At 43.1% G+C, this 14,044-nt stretch overlaps 1 protein-coding gene across 1 annotated transcript in view; it reads left to right on the forward strand.

Moving 5' to 3' along the window:
• The window catches only part of ROR1 (receptor tyrosine kinase like orphan receptor 1), a 457,516-nt gene that overhangs the window by 199,375 nt on the left and 244,097 nt on the right, over window positions 1–14,044 (forward strand). The window lies entirely within an intron of this gene.

Raw genomic sequence — 14,044 nt, forward strand, 5'->3', positions numbered from 1 at the left:
AAGGCAGCCTGTGGAGGAGATGGGGTAGTAGGCTGAAGGTGACAGCTGAGACCTGTGTGAACTGGCATCAACCAGAAATCCTTCCTGGGGGTCAGACCAAGAAGATTTACAATGGGAACAAATACTGTGTGCCATAATGCTCTCCCTGCATCTGTTACAATGAAGAATCTGATCCCCAGTTGGGTCTTGAACCCTTGGCCCTTCTGACACTTGATACAATGGCTGAGAAGCGTGTCCTTCACCCTTTACAGTCTTGTGTTGGGAGACACACTGTCTTGCAAAATTGTGCTTGTGAACAGAGACCACTTAGAAATAATAATAATGTACTGATAACACTTGCTATTATTATGAGTATTTATAATATGCCAGGAATAAGTCTCTTAACTAAATAATCTCATTTTAACCCTTTCAGTAGGTTAACAAGATAGGTATTGCTCTCACTCCAAATTTTACTTTTCAGTTTTCAGGGAAAACTGAAGCACAGAAATTGTCCAAGTTCACACAGGTAGTCAGTGACTGACCTGGAATTTGAAAATCATTTCCTAGACTTGTGCAAGATGGTTGACTGGGATAACAAAAGGATAAAACAAACCAAAAAAACAAGAAGTATTAAAAGTTATATTTATACTTACATTTTAGCTCAGCTCATCCTTTACTCTTCAGTTTTTTGTATATGTTTTATTTGTTGTTGTTTTAGTCGCTAAGTCGTGTCTGACTCTTTTGCAACCCCATGGACGGTAGACCACCAGGCTCCTCTGTCTATGACATTTCTCAAGCAAGAATACTAGAGAGGGTTGCCATTTCCTTCCTCAGGGGATCTTCCTGACCCAGCAATTGAACCCATGCCTTCTGCATTGGGTTAGAATGATTTCCTGGAGTAGGAAATGGCAACCCTGGGAAATCCCATGAACAGAGAAGTCTGGTGGGCTATAGTCCATGGGGTCGTAAAGAGTTGGATGTGACCGAGCAACTGAGCACGCACAGATATAACCTCTTAGTCCAGCTGAGAGGAAGATTTATTTTCCTGATAAGTAACTGATAGTGATAATATCATGGGACAACTGATACTTTCAGAGGACGTAAGCTCCTTAAAGGTAGACATTTTTGTCTGATTTGTTCACCGCCACACGGTCAGTACTAGTAGACATTCAAGGTAAGAGGTGGCCACGAAGTCTGGGAACATAGATGAACACACAAAATGAAGAAATTATTACTGTTGCACTGTAACACATGACGTGTTCTGTGACATCACATGGTGTGTGAATGAATTATCCTTCACTAACAACGCAGAACTCAGTGTTTGATGCAGAACTGCAGGGAAATGTATATGATTTCATCAATCCTTGCACAAATATGAACCTTTCCACATGACGAAGGCAGGAGTGGGCAATTTAGTAGAGAAAGGGCTTACGATGAGTCAGGAGCATGAAGAAGGGGAAAGCCAAAATAAGTAAAATCAGGTCCAGATTCAGTTTCATGCAGTGATTTTTACTGATCAACAATTGCCCTTTACCTGCCCCCTGAGAAACTGCCTTCCTTGTGCCCACAATGCCCCCACAGAGAAAAGAAGTTTTTTGTGCGAGCTGAGGTAAAGGGGGGAGGTTCCAGCAAGGAGGTAAGATTTGAGCCTGGCTTTGGATTGGTGAGGAGAAGAAACAGATACATCTGAATAGTGTCTAGTGTACAAACCTGAACTTATTTTACTCTGTGAGATAGCCTGGTTTTACGCCCATTTTATACAGGAAGGAAATTTGAAGCTTGGAATGGTGGAACAGCTCGCCCACATTAACACAGCAGGAATTCTGATGGCAGTGCTCTTCTCTTTGTTGCACTCTACCATGGCCTAGACAACCTTCCCAGGACCTGCCTGGAATCTTTGCTACTGCTAGAATTCTAATAGGGGTTAACGGCTTAGTGGTTCACTCCTTCAGTGATCTGTTTCATTCTCTTAAAAATGGAAAGACTTCATATCATTTCTAGAAGTACTTAAGTTTCTTAAAGGGGATAACCTGGGAATTTGAGGACCCTAGTAATGTTCTCCTCCTTCGGTACCCCAGTCCAACAGTGCCAAACTTGTACAGACCAAGGGAAATTGTGTGTGTGTGGGCAGTGGTGATGGGTATTTTTGCTTTTCATTAGACAACATTCATAAGTGTACTTATTTTTCCTGAGTTGATCCAGTTGTTTTGACCTTTGTCCTATAACTATCTTGAAGATGCCTTCATCTAGCTTAATCTCTTAATATGTGCATGGTGGTTTCCAAACTTGGCTATCCATCAGATTCATCTGGCCTACTTGTTAAACACACAGAATGCTTTGCCAGCCTCTGGAGATTCTGGTTAAATAGGTCTAAGCCAGGCCTCTCAAATGTAATCACAAGCATCAGAGGTGAATTCGAGGATAGACGGATTTGGAAACCAGTGAGCTATCCCCTACACTTTCCAAGGAATTAATGAGGGATGCCCCATAGGGGTTAAACTATTCCTAAGTCAGACTGAAGGAAGCAGAAAATGGCACTGAGATTTCATCAAAGCCTTAAACTTAGTTGGGGGGAATCACTATTCATCATGGATGATGAAAATTCGGCCAAAAGCCTTCATCAAGCAAACAATAAATGTCATTAAATTTACTAGAACATCCTAGCATTTCCAAAGATAGTATATGAAATAAAGTCCCAAACTTTGCATCCTTTCTGAGCAAGAAGTTCTCTCTGAGTATTCTGCTGAACTTTTTAAGGTTAGAAATAGAAGGGACCCAGTGAGAGGCACTAAGTGATTTGTTGTCTTTGTCATTAGCCGTAGAATGGTCATGACCCATCTTCTGAGAGTTCTCAAGAAGCCATAGAAAAGAGGCCAGCTAACCACCTGGTTTCCTTGCCCTGATCCTATTTATCATTTGGGTGTTTAAAGAATGTAGTTGGCTGTTGGGCCCATTTTATTATGCAGGAAATCTTTTCAGAGCCTGCCTGTTTGGCAAACCTTGCTCCAGGTCCCATGCACTGTTGGGCTAGACAAAGTCTCTAATGTGCTGACATTCTTGTGGGAAAGATAGGCAAGAAATGAATAGAAGAAATATTAATAAAGATCATGTGAAAATAAAGATCACATCAGTGAATGAGGAGGAACATGAAGAAGACGTAGCAGGGTGATGGTGGGGACTGAAGAGAACACTCCCTAAAGAGAGTATCCAGACCAGTGCCATCTGAAGCTTGGAGAGTGATGCAGGCTAAAGGGACTGTGAGAAGGATCTCTGTGGAAGTGATGCAGGTGATGCTCTTGGCTTTGTCCTAGGGCTCTCTTATTCCACAGACTATCTTTAGAGATGCTAGGACTTTCCAGTAAATTGAACGATGTTCATTGTTTGTTTGATGTACTATATTTTTATCATCCTTTTCCATGATGAATGGTGATCTCCTCTAACTAAGTTCACAGATTTGATGATATTTCTGCCTATTTTTCTTTTTAAGACACATACCTACCCACCCCTGTTTATATAAGCTTCAGGCTCCATGAAGCCTAGATATGTTCCTGGCAACACAGAGTACAAATGTGCTGTAGTACAGAGGAACTCAGAAGAACCTAAAGGAAAAATGAAAATTAGTATGAAAAGCTGGGCTCAAGGGGGAGTGTGGTGCTAGATTCATTCATTCATTCATGGGTTCATTCATTCAATATTAATTCATTGAGTAACATGCACTAACAACCAAGAAAGAAATTGAGTCCCTGTCCCAGTGGAGCTTCCATTCCAGTGGAAAAGAACAGAAAATGAAGAAATGTGTATGTAGTGTGTCAGGTGGTGAAAAGTAGTCAGCCAAGGGGGACACAGAGTGTATGTGTTGGGGGTGGCGGTGGGAGGAGGTGGGAGCATTTGCTGTTTTATCAGGGGTGAGGAAGGAAGGCCTTTCTCGCATTTTCCACTTGAATTGACATGTAGAGGAGGCAAAAGAGTGGGCCATGTGGGGGAGGAATATTCCAGGTAGTGGAATAGTAAATACAAAGACCCCAAAGCAGGAACATGCCTGGTCTTCCTGAGAGAGGTGCTAGAGATGGAAGAGAGCAGGACTAGGTTATGGAGGCCCTTGGTAAGGAATCTGCATTTCATTCTAAGAGCAGTGGGTAGTCTTTGGATGGACAGTGCTTTAGGAATCTAGGGAAGGAGAGATTATTGGGTACCGAGGCTCAGACTGACTTCGGATTCGGTCTGTAGGGATCCAGCAGGTTAGGCAGAGCTTAGCATTAAGAGAAGACCTAGCAAGAGCCCCAGCAGAAGCCCAGGCAAGAAGCTTGAAAGCAGACTCTTTTGTGGGCCAGGTGACAGGTGAGCACTGACGTGAGCTGGAGTTCTACTCTGGGAGAGTGCTGGGGCTGATTTGCCTGAATCATGGGAGAGCTTTGCAACCAGGCCAGGGAATTTAATATTCAGTATGTAAATTCCAGGATGCCACAAATAGAACAGTGATGACTCCAAAGTTTCTGTCTAGGAATGTTCTGGGGGTGGCTTCCTGGTTGGAGATAGGAATGATGGAGGGGACAGAAGATGTGTCTTAGCACTGGCAAGTAAGAGTTTGTACTTAGATTGGGCATTTACTTGAGGGTGGCTTTGGGGAGGGTGGTGGTCAAGCTTTGAAATCTTGCGCTAAAGCTACATTGCATAGCAACCACCCTGTTCTTTCTTGCATGGTGTTTAGAGTTATTAAGGGATGGGAGCAATGAAAATTATGGGTATTCAACCCTGAATATTCACTGGGAGGACTGATGGTGAAGCTGAAGCTCTAGTATTTTGGTCATCTGGTGTGCACAGACAACTCATTGAAAAAGTCCCTGATGCTGGGAAAGATCGAGGTCAGAAGGGGAAGAGGGTATCAGAGGATGAGACGGTTGGATGGCATGAACGTGGGCAAACTCTGGGAGATGGTGAGGGACAGGGAGGCCTGGCGTGCTGCAGTCCATGGGGTTGCAAAGAGTCAGACACGACTGGGCAACTGAAGAACAAAACAACAAATCCTTAGCTCTGTATTGGGAGAACGAAAGTTAAGTGATGAAATCTTAGGAAGTTTGACAAGTGAGTCTGAGGAGGCATTCATTCATCTGTCTATTCAGTGATTAATTTTTGAATGCTCCAATGTGCCAAGCGGCAAAATGAAACTTGGATATTCATGAGTTCAGATCCTATTGTGCCACTTACTAGCTGCGTGACCTTGGACAGGTTTTATTTAATGTCTTAGAACCTCAGTTTCCTTATCTATAAAATATCAATATGTACCTTAGCAGTTGCTGTAATTAGAGATAACAGGTACATGCTGCCCAACCCAGTGCTTGGCACCTAGTATTAGGAGCTCCATAAATGGTAACTCGTGCTGAGTTGCAGTAGATGGGGGACGCTGGAGGCAGGGAGTGGTTATTGTGGCAGCAGAGATTTGCCTCAAGGGCCTTCATTAGGGTGAGGGTGGGGTTTTGTAGAGCAGAGGGTAGCTTTGAGGGGCTTTGGAGACCACCTTAAATAGAAATAGGGACCAGAAGGAGAGAGTGCGTTCAAAGGTAACCTGAAGGTTTTCAGAACAGAAAATAGGGAAATATTCTGCCCTCCCTCCCTCAAAAAAAGAACTGGGAAGAAAGTGGACTGGATAAGAAATCATAGATAAGAAGTGACTTCCTTGAATCTGTGTTAGTAGCTGAATAGAAAGAGTCTCTAAATTGGGGAAGATACAGTGGATCCCAGGAGTGAGACTGAACTAAACACTTGAGTTTAGTATAACCATCATGGTGACAGAGTACTAGGCACGGTTGGGTTGCTATAGCAAAGACGCCCAGTAATAGTGGCTTATGTAAGAGAAGTCAGAGCAGAAGCCATTTGGGGCTTTCCAGTCTCTTATATTGTTTCTCCACCTTTACTAATTTGTAGTCTTCATTCTCTTGGTCCAAGATGGTTTATCTGCATGCTTGCAGCCCATTCAGAGGGAAGGGGAGATGGGGATAAATGTGGGCGTACCCACTTCTTACATTCCGTTGGCCAAACTTGGTCATAGAGTCACAGACAGTTACAAGAGATACTGGGAAATGTAGCTTTCTTCTGAGAAGCCAGATTCCTAGGTACAGTTCTATTATTTTGGATGAAGTGTTCAGGCCAGCTATCAGTCTCTGCCAAGGTAGTATTAAATAAAATCTTGAGGATGGGTGAGATCATGGAGAAGAAGTTTAAGACGGGAGTTAGAAGTTGGACTTTCATACTTTAGTAAGAATCTCTTGCTATGGCAATGGGAGGATTTAAGCCAGCAGGTCTAAGATAATCAGTCAGCCCTAAAGGAAATCAACCCTGAATATTCCCTGGAAGGACTGATGCTGAAGCTGAAGCTCTGATACTTCAGCCACTTGATACGAAGAGCTGACTCATTGGAAAAGACTGATGCTGGGAAAGATTGAGGGCAGGAGGAAGAGGGGACAGCAGAGCCTGAGGTGGTTAGATAACATCACTGCCTCAATGGACATGAATCTGAGCAAACTCTGGGGGATGGTGAAGGACAGGAAAGCCTGGTATGCTGCAGTCCATGGGGCCGCAAAGAGTTGGACATGACTTAGCAACTGAACACACACATAGACCAGCAGGCAAACGGGGCTGATATAGGTTGAGGGAGGGAACAGTAGACAGCTGTGTCAGGTCCTGAGGGCCCAAGGGGAATGGATTGGTGATTCATTATCATGGGGAAGGCTCTCAGTGGTGAGGGATGGGAGTGAGCAGAGGCTGGTCTGCAGAGGGTGAGGCTGGGACAAGTGAGGACAGTGAGTGTGGGTCACCCTGGAGAGGTTTGGCAGGCAGTTAGAAGGACCTCGGAAGAGATTGGAACCCCAGGGGCCAGTCAGGTTAAGTGAAATGAAGTTCATGTGTCTGAAAGCGTTTACAGATATTAATTTTACCTTTTTTTTTTTTTTTTAAATTAAGAAGAGGCCTTTTAAAGAAAGAAAAAAATCCTCTTAACTGAAAAGAACTAATCCTTTTAGGGAGTTTGCTAATGTAGGCATAAATTTTTTTCTTTGGCAGCTTTTTTCCCCCTCCCATCTCCCTCAGATAATCTTATCTCAATTTTGAATCAGAAATCTTATTTATAGCTTTTCTAAAGAGAATTATTTCAATGAGGGCAGATTCTTTACCCTTTGGACTTATTTTCTTTTTAAAAATAGATAAGTTATCCCTCCTTTTTCTCAAGAGAGACAGTTAAATTATTAATTGAAAAACAATGATTGTGAGCTAAAAGGGGGGCATAAATCAAAGGAGGAGGAATAGATTCAGCTGGCTTCCTGTTTTTCTGTTTCTTTTTCTTTTTTTGGAGGGAAACTAAAAATGCCAAAATTCCATCTTTCCCTCAGGACTAGGAGAAAGCTTTGTGCATGTTACATCCTTAACAGACCTGGAATAAAGTGGGGAATGGTGTGGTCTTCTCACGCTCTTTCCTCCACCCTCTACGTCCCTCCCCTCTGTTGGATCTGATCTAGATGAGCAGCTTACCATTCGAGGCTCTGAGACAAGCAGGTCATCATACTTATAATAGTTATAGTAATTGTGCTTCCTTCTGCCTGCATGCTCTTATGTACATTACAGTGTGTATCACTCTGAGCATTACAGGCTTACGTATCAATACTTTCTCATGACAGCCTCACTTCCTGCTGTTGTCCCAAGTTCAGCAATAAAGAAACTGTGACTTAGGGACCTCTCAGCTAGAAAAGCAGCCAAGCCTGGTTTTGAAGGACATCAGTAGTTAGTTATGTATGGATGTGAGAGTTGGACCATAAAGAAAGCTGAGTGCCAAAGAATTGATGCTTTTGAACTGTGGTGTTGGAGAAAACTCTTGAAAGTCCCTTGGACTGCAAGGAGATCCAACCAGTCCATCCTAAAGGAGATCAGTCCTGGGTGTTCATTGGAAGGACTGATGTTGAAGCTGAAACTCCAATACTTTGACCACCTGATGCGAAGAGCTGACTCATTTGAAAAGACCCTGATGCTGGGAAAGATTGAGAGCAGGAGGAGAAGGGGACAACAGAGGATGAGATGGTTGGGTGGCATCACTGACTCAATGGACATGAGTTTGGGTAGACTCTGGGAGTCGGTGATGGACAGGGAGGCCTGGCATGCTGCAATTCATGGTGTCACAAACAGTCTGACATGACTGAGTGACTGAACTGAACTGAACTGAGTCCTAGGATGGTGTACTTTTGTCATTGAGTACTTGTGTCGTGAGAGAAGGCACAAGGGCAGGTCCAGCTGTCCTTGCATCCCTGTGACATGCTCTGCTGTCCTGGCTCTGTGGGCACCCTGGCTCCTGACTGTGGTTTTAATACTGGTGATGTCAGCCATCCTAGGGCATGTTCAGTCTGGAGCTTGGATGAGATGATTACTGGAGGAAAAGGAACTCTCACCAATATTCTTAAGGCATGAAGAGGGCATCTAGACCCAGGCCCAGCATGAATTCATCTCTAGATAAGTTTTTTCTGCATCGTTCTGGTGGGAGACCTGGTCCTCATCAGCCTGAGCACCGCCAACATCAGAAAGGCAAAATGTATTCCTAAGGAGGGAAGAGCATCACTGATCAACAGAGCATGACCCTCAGGAAGCTGAAAGGGACCCAAGAACAAATACTCCCAGATCTGCACCCAGAGTCCCTGAATCTAATTCGTTAGGTAGTTGAGAAAGTAGACAAACTAATATAGGTGAGATGTTTAAGGTGGCACCTAGTACATTAATAAGGATTCAGTAACATTGGCTGTTGTTTATCATCAGACAGGCTCAAGGCAGTGGCCCGCATTCCACCCCAATTCTTTTAACTCCCACTAATTCAGTGTATCTGAGGGGTCCTGTATCAGTGTCCTGTATTTACTTTATGAATTGCTTGTCAACATCTTGGTACTTTGTGGAGAAAGCTTGTAGAACCAACTCCACTGAGAAATACAGTTTTAAAACTCATTTTCAAACATTTAAAAATTAACAGAAGGCAGTGGTAAAAGAATTCAAATCTCTCTGAAAAGTATAAATCTGAGAAAGAAGGCTCCTTGCTCTCTGCCCTTGATTCCCCAGTCCCATTTCTTACAGGTCAAATGGGTACCATTTTCTTGGCCATCCTTCCAGAACTTTCAAGAATGCATATGCAAATGTAATGGAGTTGAAAACACTGCACTCTGTTGTGCTAAGAAAGTGTAATCTCTTTTTTTTATTAATTAGCTCGTCTTGCTCAGCCTTGCCTCCTTCCTGGAGGGGGAAATGGACTTGGATTCAAGCCCTGGCTTCTCCATGTCCTCTGCTTTGGGTTTGGCTGGTCCAGTCGTGGGCTGCTGTTTATTGAAGAAGTCTGTGATTGGTGACCTTGTAAGCAGTTCTCTTGGTGGAAATGTTACTTAGTTTAAAAACCATAACACGCATACTGTCACCTGTCTACTGTCTATTGCTGCCTCCTGCAACACCTTCCTGAGAGTCATTGACAGCTTAGAATGCCCTCCTGCAGCTCGGGTGCCAGTGTTAATGCGCTGTTTCAGTTTCATGTCATGACAGGGCCTCTGGGTGTGGATGTCCCCCTGCGTTCCAAGAGTTCCTGGCGAGAAGCGTAATACCTTCTCTGAGCGACTTTTACTTTCTCCCTAAAGTGCCTAACTCTGTCCTCCTCCTTTGTGGAATTTCAGCCCATTGCTGGGGATGAAGGTCCATGATGCCAACAAGCCTCTTCTTTCTCCCCATACTTCCCCAAGGCAGCAGGGTGGCTTCCCTTACATCCTCTTCTCCTACCCTACTCCCCCCATCTCCTGCGGTCATAGTTGTGAGAAAGCTGCTGAGAAGGAAATAAAAAGCCTGTTTTCAAAACACTGTATCCACTGCATGAGTCAGTTTATCTGTCAGTCATCCTCCCCACTCATTCATTCATTTCACTTTTCTCTGTGACTGTTTTGAACCTGTTTTTTCACTGATCAATATCCCTTGATGATCTTTCCCATGCAGCATTTAAAAGAGCACTGACCCCATCCCTCTAACAACTGTTCAGAATTCTGTCATACTGCTCCATCAAGGTTTATTTACTCCTTTTCTTGTTGATTGGTATAGAATTGTTTATGATTATGCAACTACGTCTGAAAGACATTTCATACTCTCTGCTCTGATTTTTTTCCCCCTTCCTTTGCAAACCCTTTTACTTGTCACCTAGTACACAAGCAACAGTATACCCGTCAAGAGCTTCTCTTTCCTTGTGAGGCCCTCAGCTGTGAAGTGCTGCCCATTCTTCCTTTATACTTTTTAGCCTTTGCTTGACAGTTTCGACAACAGAAGCAAGTGACTGTGGTTTCAGGGGAAGGAGCAGCAGCAATGGCAAATAAATGTTTCAGTCCCCAGGTGGACATTTTTTCAGTAAGTGCATATTCTTAGTCCCAAGTAAGAGAAGTACATTTTCAGAAAGGATCAGCATTTCTTCTTTGCCCAGAGAAAAGAAAAGAGTAGAATTACATAGCTGATCAGTTAGGATAAACCTGAGTATAGTAGCTTTTACAATTTGAAGTTGTATTCTCTCACCTAGAAGTCTGAAAGTAGGTGGTGATCTGCGGTTCATATGGAGGCTCCATGACATTATCAGGACTTTCTGCTCCATCTGTATCTGCTATATCCACAGCACATGGCTTCCACCCTCAGGTTCACAAGACGGCTGCTGGAGTTTCCTTCATCACATCATGTTCCAGGCAGGGAAAAGTAGAAGGAAAAGGACAAATGAGGCACATGTCAGCTGTCTACTTTCATAGGAGTTTCACTACATCCCACGAAACACTTGCATTTTTATCTTATTGGCTGGAAGTTGTCATATGGCTGTATCTAGCTGCACTGGAGTTCTGTTAGTAAGGAATAAGGAAAGAGTTGATTCCAGATAGGCAGCCCACTGTCTCATGTGGTTTGATCCGTGGCTTGGATTTCTCATTTCACCAAGTGCTGACACATATGGAATAGTAGTTGCTGCTCAGAGCAGAGATGTAAGGTAGCTTAAATTTATTTCTTTGCTCTCTCCCATCATCTGGGTTTCTGCCTCCTTCCTCCTGAGGATCTCATCACAAACTGTTCCTTCCTGAGTGATCAGAGAACTCTGGGTGTAGTTCTTGGTCATAATGTAGAAGCATATCACACGTTCAGAGTTTCTTTTCCCCAAACTCCCCTTCAGAGCTTACATGTTCTGTGTCTTCTCTTTGCTGGGTACAGTTAGGCAGTGGGTTTACTAATTGAAGCAATATTATCTAAGGAACTCGGAATCAGTAGTTTACCATTCCATGCCAGTTCCCAATGCCTTCCTTACATCCCCCACTTCTTACCTTCCAACAGCACTGAGTCCCCTTCCTTGGATTCATTGTATCCCTTAATGAGTCCAGACACTTGCACGGGAAGCCCCTTCTGCCTGAAGTGTCCTCCCCATCTGCATATGTCTTCTCTAGCCCCATCTCTAGCATACAGTGCCCATTTTAAATGACCCAGTTCAAGCATCACTCCCGCAAGAAGCCTTTTGTAGTTCTTTGCCATTAGTGTCTCCCAACTACGCTCACAGTCCCTCCAGTGCCTTGCTGTCAGTTTAGCAGACTGAGTCATCAGTGTTCACGCTGACTGCCTCCCCCACCAGATGCTGGGCTCCTTGAAAGCAGGGCAGGGATTTTACCACCTGCGTCTTATGTCAAGGAGGACCTTTGTTGCTGTTTGTCGAATGAATAGATAGCAACATTCAGTACTTTGATCTGGAGAGAAAGTGTGAATTTCCTTCATGGAGAGATCTTTTGTTGATGGGAGATCTTCACACAACCACATCATGGTGAAGGTATCTTCCTATTTCATCAAAGCAAAAGCTGTGCCTGGAATGGCTGTTCTATTAAGCTTCTTAGTGGTGGCCCTGTGGTCAAGAGCATCAAGGGAGAAGGTCTTGGTTTGTGCAGCTGAAGGGATTCATGAAACTCCATCAGCCACTGGAATAAAATGCTGGGCTTTCTATAATGGTTTATTTTTGAATAGGAACAGGTCTGTGGCACTAATCCTGTTTGAATCCTGGAACCCTGTTTAGCAGAAAGATGAGCCGGAGACCTCAAGTCACATTTGTTGTTAAAGTTTGACCAGACACTTGGTGTAAGTGTGTGTCATGCATGACTTTGCTTAAGTAATTAACATTCCTGTCTAGTTTCCTTAGAAGGGGCTTGTGTTAGAGAGCCCCTCAAAAGACTGATTTAAACCTTTGAACTTCCAGTCTTTCCATTTATTGCCAATTACTGATATGCTTAAGTTTCATTTTTCTAAAAAATGCAAGAAGGATTAGATCTTCCAGGAGAAATGTTTATTATTAGGAGAATCAAGCTTGGAAAGTGGGGCAATTTCAAAATGAAGAGCTAAGCATAAATGTAGTATTAGAGAAAGTGCTGGGGGACTAAGTCCAAAAGTACTTTTTTAAGTTAGGGAAAGAGAAGAATTAAGGTGCGTGTGACAACAGCATTCAAATATTTTAGGCACTGTCTGGAGGCACCAATTTGGTGCACTAGAGGGCTGACTTAGCATTTAATTGCCTCCCCTTTTTCTTTCTTCCTTTTCGTCTTTCTTCCTCTCTCCTTTTCCTTTCTTCTTTTCTGCCTCCCTCCCTCCTTTCTTCCCTCAATCCTTCCCTCTTCTTCATTCCTTCTTTTCTTATAACTCCTACTAAGTGCCTTTAAAATTGCAAGGTCCATGAGAGTAGGAGATTGATCTAACTTGTTAATAGAGATCTTCTCAAGGAAGGAAGGAATGGATGCTCTTGAATGAATGAAGGAAGGAAGGAAGGAATGGATCCAAAATGTGCAAGCACTGGGAATACTAAAAAGATAGAACTGAGAATGGAAAAGTAACACGGACCAGTGCAGTGTGGAGCTATATACATGGGGGCTGCTAAGGAAGCAGAAAGCTAGGGCCTAGCTATGGATGGAGGAAGGAGATGGGGGCAGCAACGCCTCCTAGAGTTGATGATTACTTAGCTGTGTCTTGAATAATGATCAGGTGATAATCTGATAGGTGCATGGAGAGATGAGTTAGGTAGAACCAAGAAGGATGAAAGATGTGGAGGTGAGAGCATCTTGACACTGGCTGTGCTCCCAAACTATCTCTGTGTTATCTGTGGGCAAGTTCAGAGCAGGGTTGGTGGTCATGGTGCTTGGAAAGGTCAGTGAGCCACACAATATGTGGCAGGTGAAAGAATGCAGGTTCTATCTAGATGTGATGGGCCACATGATGAATTTAAAGCAGGAAGCTTTAAGGATGCCTTTAAAGAGAAAAAGATAATTCAGAAGTTGTTTACTGGACAAGAATAAGATGGCTCAGTAGAACCAGATGAAGGCTGAAACTTGGATATGGTACAGGATGAAGGGAGGGCATGGATTTGAGAAATATTAGAACTTGCTGCCCAATCAATTTAATAATAGTGCCTTATGTGCTAGACAGTGAGTTTCTTAATAATAGATGCCATGTGTTTTCTTTATACACTTAATACCTAGATCAGTATCTGGTATCTAGGAAAGTTTAAATTTCAATAATGTTTGTTTAATGAATGATTTAATTAATTAATTATCTAATTATGGTAACCTACCTACCATATATGTCAAAAACTGCTAGTTGCCTCCCAGTATCTGTTTCTCTTTTAGAAACAGAACTCTGCTTTGTGGCTTCATACATTGCCTCCCAGCTAAAAGTCTGTGTTTCCCAGTTGCCTTTACAGCTAGGTGTGGTCATGTGACTAATTTCTAGCCAATGAGATACAAAGATAACTGCCACGTGGAACTTCAAGGATGACTTCTAAGAGGAGGAAGCACCCTTGACTCCTTTCTACTATCTGCTTTTTTCTTTCAGTTATCTAGAATGCAGATTTAGTGCCTGGAGTACCCGTATGTGTCTTTCTAAGGATGTTAGAGCAGTAAGATAGATGGAATCTGGGTCCCTACTATAAAAACTGACATTACAATCTGATTCAATTTTTCATTGAGCCCATTCTTGATCAAATATTTTTTTTTTTAAATTTATTTATTTTTTATTTTAT

The sequence above is a fragment of the Capra hircus genome, chromosome 3, assembly GCF_001704415.2.
Source record: "Capra hircus breed San Clemente chromosome 3, ASM170441v1, whole genome shotgun sequence".
Classification (NCBI taxonomy): Eukaryota; Metazoa; Chordata; class Mammalia; order Artiodactyla; family Bovidae; genus Capra; species Capra hircus.